At 40.3% G+C, this 12,176-nt stretch overlaps 1 protein-coding gene across 5 annotated transcripts in view; it reads right to left on the bottom strand.

Annotated features, from left to right (window-relative positions):
• The window catches only part of lpp (LIM domain containing preferred translocation partner in lipoma), a 188,316-nt gene that overhangs the window by 55,294 nt on the left and 120,846 nt on the right, over positions 1–12,176 (bottom strand). The gene's annotated exons all lie outside the window — the stretch shown is intronic.

Below are 12,176 nucleotides of genomic sequence, written 5' to 3' on the forward strand. Positions count from 1 at the left end.
ATAAAGTTCCACGTGGTTATAGTCCCAAAGTTAAATAGTCAAGATTTTACTGTGCTGTGTCATAGACGTGTCCAATGTCCCTCTAATGTTTGTAAGATTGTGTGTGTGTGTGTCATAACAGACGCATCCATGAATATGAACAGATATGATAAATAACTGTGAGTGCAGAGAGCAGTGCCACAAGCAATCTTGGAAGAAAAAAAGAAAGAGAGAAACTACAAATGACTGCACAAATTGTTGGTACAGAGATAAAAACGTATTTGGCTTCTCTCTTTATATGTCATCACAATTATATCAATGTAGTGTCGCGAAACGCTCCATTACAGAGGATGCAGGTTTCCCTGGTTTGGATGAGAGATGAATTTGCCGGCCCTGCTGTTTCCTCACGCGGCAAGATAGATCTACATTTAAACCCATGCGGTGAACATAATGAAGATTCACACAGGTCTAAGGCTCCAAAATCACCATACTGGCACCAGGCGCTTCCCTTTTGTAGTACACACTGTTGACCATCTCCTGTATAATTTGGCCCGCAAAGCAAACCATGATATATCCTTTTCCTCCCCATATGAACGGCCAAATCCAAACAATGGCTCATTTGAATGACACCCTTAGGGTTATTGCTTGACCAAACACCACCACATGGAACCTGTTGTTCCCCACAAAACAACTCTAATCCGTTGCAGGAATCCTTCCTTGATGGGAAAAAACAAAAGAAAGAACAACAAAGATGATCTTTCGAAAGTGCACACGTTTCATGAAGTCTGAGTCAGGGGTAGGCTGGGCTGGCCCCCGAGCTGTTGCGTGGACAGGAGATGTTCTACAAAGAGAGGCCACAGCCACACAGAGTGGAACCTGGCTAGAGCAGCACTCCTGACTGACAGGCAACCATGTCCCGTAATAACCAGCAGGGGCCACTATTAAGCAGGTATTATCTGCCTGGTTGTTGTGTCTACCTCAACACAGTCAGGTGGCATCAGTGATGTGTGTTTTAATCTACCAAACTAAATTATTTATGGATTTTTATTTTCTTTACTGTTCTGATTTTCCTTTCTTGCATTAGATCTTCTTTCAAATCAAAAATATGACTTTCAATGAATAAAAACTCAAGAGTTGGAATTAAACCATAAGAAAGTAAGAAAGTGGCCTGGGCTGTGGCTCAGCGGTCCAGGCACCTTGGCTGGTAATCCAGTCTGGCAGTGTGCTGCGGGTTCGACTCCAGATCCCGACGGCCTTTAGTGCATGTCTTCCCCCCATTTCCTGTCAGCCTACTGTCTGTCCCTCCATAAAATATATAAAATAAAGGCGAAAGCCACAAAAAAAACATTAAAAGAAAGTAAGAAAGTGAAAAACCTCAAAAGAAGTGGCTGTGCAAATCAAAATTACTATGCTGTGATTCCAAAGATTTATGAGGAATTTGGGGCAGTGAGGCGGGTGATGCATCGAACTAACCCAACAGGGAGATCAAGTATCGTAAATAGAACGGATTCTCAATAAAGAGATTAGAAAAATAAGGTAAAAACAAATTAATCTGCAGGGATTAATTCAACGGGCAAGGGAGGTGGGAGAGGTTGAAAACAAAAACAACCTGCTTGGACATTTAAAGTCTCCAGAGCCCATTGAGCTGCACTGGCACTTATCGATCTGGGACCGTTATTTACTGACCACGGCCTGCAGTCAGAGGAGTGGGTGACGGAGGGCCCTTATTATTTATTAGGGCTTCTCTGACAAACACCTCTGATCTACGCATGCCTATCATGACTGACAATGAACTGACTCCAAGAAGCTTTAGGTTTTAACTTTTAGAATTTAACTCTTCAAAAAAAGAAAGGACTAAAGAAAATCAATGACAAAGTCTCATTTATATTTGATATCAATTCTTCACATGGTCTGTGATTTGTTGGTAATTGCGAGGATGAATTGGTTCCAACCTGGAAGGTGGTTATGGCTCTGGTTTCTTAGGTGATGGATGGCATCAGACAGACAGTGAAACATAAGCAAGAGATCCTTTCAGCGACCTCCAGGTTCAAGTCAGACCGCAGCACTGACCTTTACTTGAACCAAACATGCAGTAACCAGATCCATCACAGACACCAACTAACATTGTGTTGAAACAGCAATGTCGTTGACACGGCAGTTATAATCCATTTAGAGCTGCGCAATCTTAACTAATCCAACTGATAGCCGTCACAAGACACTGTATATACAACCACCTCGGTGGTGATATTGTGGTCGCAGGAGGAGAATGTGTGAAGTGTCCATGGGGAGTGAATGCCCTTACATCTGCAAACCATCTGGCCACAACAATTAAAGCTGTCATCATAACTTTGCGCTTTAAAATTTGATTTTTAGAGCACACATGTCACCAAGAAAATGGTAACCATTTTTGCTGTGGTCTTTGACTGAAATGTTTTCTTGTGTGCCATCATTAAAATGTATTCTTGCCAAAAACAAAAAAACAAAAGTATAGACGTATTAGTGGGTGCATTATTAAATGATACCATCACACGTTTAGCATTACAAGTAGCCTACTAAATTAAATGGAGGCACCTGTTCAACCACATCAGTCATCGCCTCACAGAGCATGCCGTTTCCTCTCCTCTCGCCAATGAAAACGTCTGAACGGAGCAGAAGAAGTCGCCTGCCTCTCTCAAATAGAACGCAGTGGGTGTAGCCATTGTTTCTGTAGTACATTTATGCACTGTTCAGACTGCAGGCAAATCCCATTTGTATCTCAAATCTGATCTTTAGTTCCGTCAGTCCACACACTGATATTTGCAAGTTATCGGATCAGATTTGTGTATTTCAGGCATTGTCAACCTACAGTATCTGCATTGGTTGCTGTGGTAACGACATAGGCATACAGTATATACTCGCACGATGGTGTCACTCATCAAAAACAGCAATGTTGCACGTTGTGAGCTTGTAGATCATCTATTTTTGGCGAGCAACAACAAAGTATGACAGACTTCAGTGTCCCGAGTTTCCAGACAGACACTTCTATAGAAATCATATTTGAATCACATTTCAAACCACCTAATCACAAAAATCAGTTTTCAGGTGTTTATTTTGTGGTTAAGACATGATAAAACCAATGTGATTCCAATCTGGATAGGCCAAAATTCTGATTTGGACTGCCTGATTCTGAACAGTCATGAATCAAATGTCCTGTGCCCTCTGTTCAGATTATAAATAAAGCATAGTCTGTTCATTTTATGTTGGCTTTCAAAAGGAACCTTGTTCAGGAGCATGCAAAAACAAAAGTACATCATCAAAAAACACTGGTGGTAATCAAATACTTTTTTCAAATAAAACATGCCTGTGTATAGCATTTGTTCATTGCAGTTCTCATTGACCAATTTCTGTGTTATTGTTACTTTCAAAAGCCAGGACCTGCCACATTTACTGTTTTCCTTTCTTTGATGTTTTATAAGTAGCTATGTCTGATACATTTTAATGATGGGTCCCCACTTTAGTGATTGTCTAAGCACCGCACCAGTCTACCCGAAATGCTCCGACTACTCCTATTGAAAATATAAACGTGCTATAAAAGACTAAATGAATGATCCATGACTCATCATTTTCTATATTTTCATCATCTGAAAACAGGCAGCTAGTTGGCTTGGTGATCAAAGACTTTAAAAAGAAACCCAACGACCCAAAGCCTGCTTTATACTTAGTTGTGCACTAAAAATAACAGATCTACAAGTGCACGACGTGTTGTAGTGTGACACATTGTGAGCTTGTAGAGGATCAAAGCATGTGTGCACCTAAAGACATTGTTCTATGAAATACAAACGCTGCCACAAGAGCACACAGTAACAATGGCTCTCTAACCACATACGTTTCAATTCAGGGTTAAGAAAATCGCTCTCAAGATTATACGAAGAATGTGAAATAATTGGCTGTGCGGTAATTAATACACAATGTGTTGTTAGGAAATATAATTCTAGGAAAACCTGCGCTGGTGAGATAAGGATTTAATTAGACGTCAACATGCCTTTCATACCTCTGTGATAAATGATAATCATGTCACTGCAGTGACTTGTACAGTTATGTGGGCTGACATCATGTCTTTATAGGGCATTCTTCAATGTCAGCTGTGCTCTCGTGATTGAGATCAAATCATATTGTATTTGGTGAACACAAAATAAAGCAGCAAAGCCTTACTGCTTGGGAGCACACCGAATTCATATGTGAACTTTAAAGTTCAATTTGGAGTTATTAGACCAGTGCCTGTCGAGTACCGACCTACTCGCAAAAGATGCAAGTCGGGAACGATGTTAAATATAGAGAATGCATGCCCCACCCTGTTATGCAATACCTGTTATTAGTTATACCCGTTGTCAGAGTACCTGTTGTAACAGTCTGTCTGTCTGTGTCCCTTTTGAGCCGATATGGAAAAGTCCTTGTACAGTCAGTGGTAAACGCCCGTGAAGAATCAATGTGTGGAGAATGTCTGAAGAGTGCAATCTGACGAAAATATGTGAAAAGTGTGGGGAATTTGCCAAATCAAGCCTATGCCGGGGTTGCCATGGCAATCAATAGGCACATCTGTGCCACGGCCAGAGCCTTTTGTACAATGGGCAGTCGGATCGGTGGTTCTGGACAACCGCCTATCTAAATGGGACTCGACACTGCACTCTCTGAGGTCGTCTGCCGTCGTCTGGTCGAACGGTTCACGAGACTACAGACGTACAGAGACTGTGCATTTATCGTAAGATAAGATAATGTAGTTCTACTGTTACACTAGCTGCATCTGTGACCTCACCTGTAGCTGTAGCTTGTGACTCTGTCTCATAGAGCATACATGCGGCCCCCACCTTCACTTAATGTGGCCCACAAGTTACCGGAATACTGATACATTATTGGTTTCAGCTATTACAATTGCAAACATGAGTCGCTTATATTGGCAGGTTAATGACTAATATTACAATACTATTGTCTTTTTATATCCAATGTATTTGTATTTAGTTCATAAAGTTAACATAACCATAATGAAAGGCATTTGATTTTTTTTTAATAACTTTTCAGGATTCCAATAAAAAAATTACAAAGAAATAATTCAAATATAGAAGAAAAAAAAGCTGATCTACAAGCTCAAAACGCATCGTTTTGTAGATCAGCTATTTTAGCTACAACAGTAATATGCAATGTGGCCCTCTGGAGTGAGTGTGGAAATATAGTGGCCCTCTCCATCGTCAAAGTTGCCCATCCCTGTAACATAGCGTTATCATCCAGACTTGGAGGTATGTTGTATCGCACATTTGAAGGTGACCGACATGTTCCTACGGATGTCTGCAGTAAAAACAGCCAGGGTGGTCAAATTATATTCCGCTATCAAACAACTGTTTAAATCAGGGTTTTTGACAGCCTGTGAAAAGTTTTACACGGATCGCATTCCCGGTCAGCAGCAGATCAGGAATATGCTTCCGTGAACTGACTGACCTTTACGAATCCCTGTTCAACACATTTCAACACAATCGATACATTAATACATCAATACTGTTTTATAAGCTATAATGGACATACCAGGAAGAAAACATAAATTGATATACTGTACTGTCAACATTGTATACAGTATACTACTACATCATTTTGATCGATAAGATTTTATAGGTGACAAAAACGAAAAATAAATGCTATAAATAAATGAGGTAAATAGGCAATGCAGGTGACGTGCAGTCATATTCCTAAAAGAATTGTAAAAGATGCTAGCTCATTTGTACAGTTTACACATACCAAAAGCACATAAATGTATAGTATATGGATGAGCTGTCAATCAGTGTAATGGCCTGTCGTTACTGTTAGAGAAATGAGATGTGGCGTGAGGACTGAGGGTCATGGGAGGACAGCGAGTGGAAGAGGGTCCGTTCAGTTCCATCAATCACTGGGCTTCAACCCCAACTTCCATGTTAAGCCTGAGTTATACTTAGTTGCGCCATGGGTGTTGCAGACTGAAAATAGCCGATCTACAAGCTTACAATGTGTCACAGTGTGACGCATTGTGCGCGTGTAGATCTGCCATTTTCGGTGTGTGACACCAGCATGCAATTAAGTATAAATCAAGCTTAACAGTGCCATTACATGCTTTATGAAATGGGTGTTTCACAACTTCAGTAATAAGAAGTAATTAAACTAATTATACATATAGGGAGGGAATATTGTCAAGCCCAGTTTAGCACGGCAAGCATTTTAAGTATGCTTGGCATTCAGTCAGTACAGACTCCATACATTGAGTGGGCTGTAGGCTGTTCTCGTGACACACCACAAGTTGCCCAGAGCTCTGGCTGTTAGTATCCTCTTGTAACCCTGCACGAGGTAACCAATCTGTTGAGGAATCTATACCGTAGCTGTATAGGAGCTGCTTGTGAACTCGATAACAGACCTCACACAGGTCCTGAGGGTAGGGGCGTCCGAGGTCAGTCACCTGAGGTGTCTGTACATTATGTACAGTCACGTCTGACTTTTTTAAATGTAATGACTAGGTTGTATTTGGAGCTTTTAGTAGCACAATAAGTAGGTGTGGTTTTCCATTGCTGTTCAGCAATGCAGCATATGCTGTACATTCTACAGTATTTATGGTACTTTCTATGTTTTAGGTTACACCCATTAACCCATTATTGGGCTTGAAACTTGCTTGAGACTTTGCTTTAATTATTTGTCATACAGTATTTACGTAGTACATTGTGTTTTAATGTAGTTGAAAGAGCTTATTGATTTGAAAAGTCTAGCCAAAACATAGTTCCTGGAGAAAAGATTTGATTTACAAACAACATTTTACATTCATGACTCCTTCTCTCTATATGTGAATATGTCAATGTTTGACCCTGGAGTTCTGTATACACAACTGACAATGACATTTCTTTTCGTACCCATGCAAATGTCTATGGTTATACATTCCATTACATCATTAATAATAGTTGACATACTTTCTACTATCTTGTATCTAAGGTCTATGTACAAAGCCAAACCCCCTCCCCCTTTGTTCACCCTGTTCCTATAGTTCAGGTCATTTCCATATAGCTCTATGCTATCCAGACCCTTCTCAGGGTTGAGCCATGTCTCTGAAACAGCTATTATATTGAAGGGCTTTTTAAATTGCTTGAAGTATTTTTTTCACGGGCTAAAGACGAGCCCCACCGACTGCTGGCTGTTGGTTTCCGGTTGGCCCAGTGTTTCAGCCTGAAATAAAGTAATTCCTTTGCCTAAGAATGGTGTGCGGGCCCTACATCCTTCCATGATTACCTTATTAGCCCTGCACCCACTATCGAGGTGCATGTAAATATGTATGCTCTCAATAAATTGGTGGCCCAAATGAAAATGTTTTATTTATTTTTATTTAATTTTTTACAAAAGAGTTGGAGAGATAGGGAGACAGCACCTTTCATACTAAAAGAAGAAGTCCTCAGATCATAATACGCACAGAGTTTGACTCTGTATGCTTTTGACTGAACTTCAGTTCACAGGTGTTGTATTGGAAAGACCACTCTGAGTAACAAAGCTCCACATCATTGACCAAGGGTCCAAAACTATTTTGGACCGATTCTGTCAGTGCCATATGTAAATGTCCCCGCATAGGTCACAAAGGGGAGGGAAAAAAAGCCCTTCAACTGAGATACGCGTCAAAACATTTAAACATGTTTGACAGTTGAAACCATCATTGACCTTCCAGCGGGCTTTAACCAGCTGCAGGGATTGAGCAGTTCAAAATAATCCCCACTGTCAAATGTCACTCAAGCTCAGAAATAACAGAAGTCATCATCCAGCTTAGCCTGGCTCCAATTTTCGGGAGAAGGACTCGTGAAAATTGCTATATTAACCGGCAGCCATGAAATCTGTTAATTTTCTTTTCTCCTACAATAGAGATCAAACAGTGGTGGATTTGGTTAATTAAGTGTCCTTGATGCCTGTTGATGTGAATAGCTCCACTTACACCTTCACTTTACGTCTCAAGTAAAGCCTAATTTATACTTTGTAGCACGTTGGTGTAGCTTGCCAAAAATAACAGATATACAAGCTAACAACAGTTCACATCGTGCCACGTTGTTAGCTGGTATATCTGCTCTTTTTGGAGGAGCCAGCAAGGAGGGAGCAGGGCCTCTAAGCCAATCAGAGCCAGTGTGGTTCACAGCCTTATTCCACAGAGTTCATGTCAGACTTCTAATGACGCTGCCCTTCCATGAATACACTCAATTATGTGAAATGATCTCTGTAATAAAGTCTTCAATCAAAGTCACAGACCCCCTGCAGAGAAGGTCCCGGGCATTACATAAAACTATGATTAACGCTGAGTGACTGGGTTCATAATTATGAGAAATCTGTAAAGCATCCCGTTTTAATTGCCTAGTGTTTTGGTTTATTTACACAACAGATTAAGAGAGACACAACCCAATTCTAGTATGTCACCACATCGGGTCAACCAGATTGCCGACGATAAAAGCAAAAATTGACAGATTTTGCTCTCACTGTAATATGGCTTTTACAGTGTCTGTGGTCTATTTTTGGCATGTGTGCATGAAAGAGCTTCAAGCAAACAGGACAAATGGAGGAACCGATGATCAACTTTTAAGGTTTAGAAGCATTAGGGTCCCTTACACTTACAGCATAATTATCTGTTTGGATGTGTGCTTAAGAATTGTGAGTATTCATACAGTACATAATTTAGAAACACAAACATAAAGCAAAGGGGGTGGGGGAGTGGGGACTAGGAGGTTGGCATCGAGCCAGGAATCTGCATGATATCCTTGGGAAAGAAACACAAATATATAGTACTGTACAGAATACATCTACAAAATTAGAAATGTGCTTTTATCTGAAATCAAAGAGATGTTCGCAAATCTATTAAACGCCACCTTTTGTTTTGGTAATAATGCATCATGCTGGGACTTGCTTTTCAAGCAACATGTAGATGTTTGTTTTTTGAACAAATATAATTTTTTTTTTTTTTGGTGTAGCTGCAATGTTCAAGCTAATTTGTATTTAGTAAAATACAGTCCTTGATGAGCTATTCCCAGAGGCTAAGAGGCCCAGTTTGTATTTTGAATCGGCATAAAATCCTTGAATTAAAGAAAACTCAAGGGGCTCTCACACTTTCCAGAGATTGTAGAGTGGCAGAACGCAGTGAGATTAGAACGTCCGTCTCGGCGGAATTGGCCTACTCTATTTTCAGCGACGGCAGCATTTTGTAATTCTCCACAGGTACACTACGGAGTGACCTGCTGTACATGATCTACTCTATGAAGGCCTTGCTTCGCTGTGTGAAGGACGTCACGCTGTGCTCTTACTAACACACTGGTTGTTGTTTCAGCCTTGGCATAATGAAAGTGTTCGGAAACAATATGCCACTCGTCTTACTTCTGCGGATCAAAGCTTGGTGTAATGATGCCCCCATGATGCCCCCCTTCAAAACGAGCATCCTCCAAACTCTAAATAGGGTACAGTACTAGTGCAATTTAAATAAACAAACAGCTAAGAAGCTGAGATATATTTAAATATCGCACAACCTCTGCCACTGGAAACAAAAAGTCATTGTAAAAAAATATAATAATTCATGTCAAGAGTATTGCAAAGATGAAATATGATGTGATGATTTTATCGTAGATGACATTATGAAACAGTTTCTCTCCTAAGCATTGATTAAAACCATGTGTTCCTTTGTTGTATGAATGCTGAATGAAATGGCCTGGTAGGAGCACTGAAAGGCACAGACAGAAAGCCAATGTCTTGTTGAAGCGATCATTAGTTACTATTTCACGTGTTTGTTCCTCCTCGGGATAACACCGTCTGATTTAACATTCCCAATAGCTAGTGAATCACTGCCGATGCTCACCACCCAGACAACAGCCGTGTTTGTTTTTCCGCCAAGCTGTATTGACTGTAATGCTCAACAAACCTATTTGCCAAGAGAAATTTCTCAAATCTGAAATTATTCATGAAAATCAATCGTGCGTAGTGCATGCGCTACACTCATCTAACAGAAGTCAAACTTCAACTAGAGGAAAAACAGGAATTGATGAATGTTCTTTCCTTATGGTCTGATTATTTGTGAACTCCAACAGCCCTCTCTAAACGTTCCACATTCTCCTCCTGTGATGTTTGCTGAAGAAATAATGACATTAGGTTGTGCTATCAATTAGTACTGCATGCACACTTAATATCGTTATCCGCAGACCATCGTCATGGCCACATTTACTTTAATCTTGTCCAATTAATTTCCCGCTGACGTATACAGTAAACTGGGACTAGAATAAACTCAACCTATGAACCTCCAGTATGCATATCCAGTGGAAATTGTTTAACAAACAATGGGCTGTGCTAAATGTGATAATACCTTGTGAACCTTGTGAACTCTATACATTTTTTATGCGTAGTGTCCATATCACGTGGAGGCTGCCAACCATATGGAAGGATGTTGGGAGAGCATGCTGTTCAACTCCCATAAGTACTACTCCTAATGGGTGCATTCTAGGGCTATTGTTACAGTAGGATTAATTGTTTCATAAAGAATGCATAATGTGGTCCTTCTAGTCCACATTCATTCTCATTTTTGCAATCTGTTCATTTTCAGCTACGAGTATTAGAGGAAATGTCATTATTCAGTATTAGAATTGGGCAATTTTTCACAGTTTTCAAAATTCTTTGAAACACAAACTTTATTTAAGAGGAAGCTTCAGTAAGCAGGCCTGTCTGACATACATAAAAAAACAACATCCTATAAATTAACTAGACAGGGACAACTGTTCCATTTTTATCCATTTGACGGCAACTGTAAACAGTATGCACCATGATCTCCTGGCGATCTAAGCGCAACCAGAAATATATGAAATATTCTGCTCTAAACTTCACTTAAGCCCTATTGTATACTTTGCCGTTCAACTTCACCAAACAACAAATAGCTAAAATAGTTTATTTAAAAGCACACAATGCATCGTATAGAGTAATAAAAGGATAGAGACCGAACTGGAGCGTTAGCCCCGCCCCCCGCTATTCATTTCAATAGAAGTTGCTCAGTGGCGTTTTGAAGCACCCGGAGTACTGCTGGAAGTACAATTATAACTCAAGGTCTCGAGCGAGCGGAGGTTTAGCCTAGCCCGGACCTCAATTTTGAGGGCTGACGCACGTGACGTCATGAACGTCCGTCCACCTCCATGAAAGTGCTGCAATTCCACATTTCGCCAGTAGGTAGTGTCAGCTTCAACGTTGGATAGCCTTACTGGGGGCTTGATGCATTGCTCACTCTGTCACATTTAGTGAACTTAGATCTGAAATTTCAATTTTCTCCAATAAAAATAGATGTATAATTTATTAACTATTGCACTGCATTGGTCACATCAGTTCATATATTCAGCATTCTAAAATTATATCTTTGTTTGAGGTAAAACATGGAAATACGCTGCTGTACAGTAGCTTAGAGGAGAGGTCATATAGGATTTCATCAAACTGTTTTCTGGTGAATGAGTTTCCATCCATGTTAAGAGTCCTACATCTAGAGCATGAAAACATAATTAAATTATCATAATAATTTAAAATCTTTTGGTGAATGCACTCGACTCTGCTTTCGGAAGAGGATGGATGCACAGAATACAAACTGGCTTTCATGAGACAAATGAAATCAGATGGTGTAAACCCCTATAGAAAAGACCTGTTAAAAATTCATAAAGGTTAAAACAACTGTTTATTCTGAGCATTTCAACGAAGGACAGTACGCAGCTCCCTGTTGCATTGCCATCGCAAGCAATTAAAACAAACAAATACGTGCCTACTGTATTCAATTAGGCCATCAAACACAAACATGCGCACGCACGCACACACACACACACACACACACACACACACACACACACACACACACACACACACACACACACACACACACACACACACACACACACACACACACACACACACACACACACACACACACACACACACACACACACACACACACACACACACACACACACACACACACACACACACACACACACACTTTTCTTAAGCAGTTCTGTGTTGTTAGATATATGGAAAATAGCAGGAAAAGCATAAGAGACAACCGGAATGTCATGCCAGTTGTTGTGAACCTGTGACACAGTCATTGTTTGTGCCTCAGCCTTCTGAGCCGGAAGAGCTCAGAACACATGGTTTAATGTATTCTAGATAGATGATGTATTTAT

The sequence above is a fragment of the Protomyctophum parallelum genome (assembly GCF_964188405.1).
Source record: "Protomyctophum parallelum genome assembly, chromosome: 6".
NCBI classification, from domain to species: Eukaryota; Metazoa; Chordata; class Actinopteri; order Myctophiformes; family Myctophidae; genus Protomyctophum; species Protomyctophum parallelum.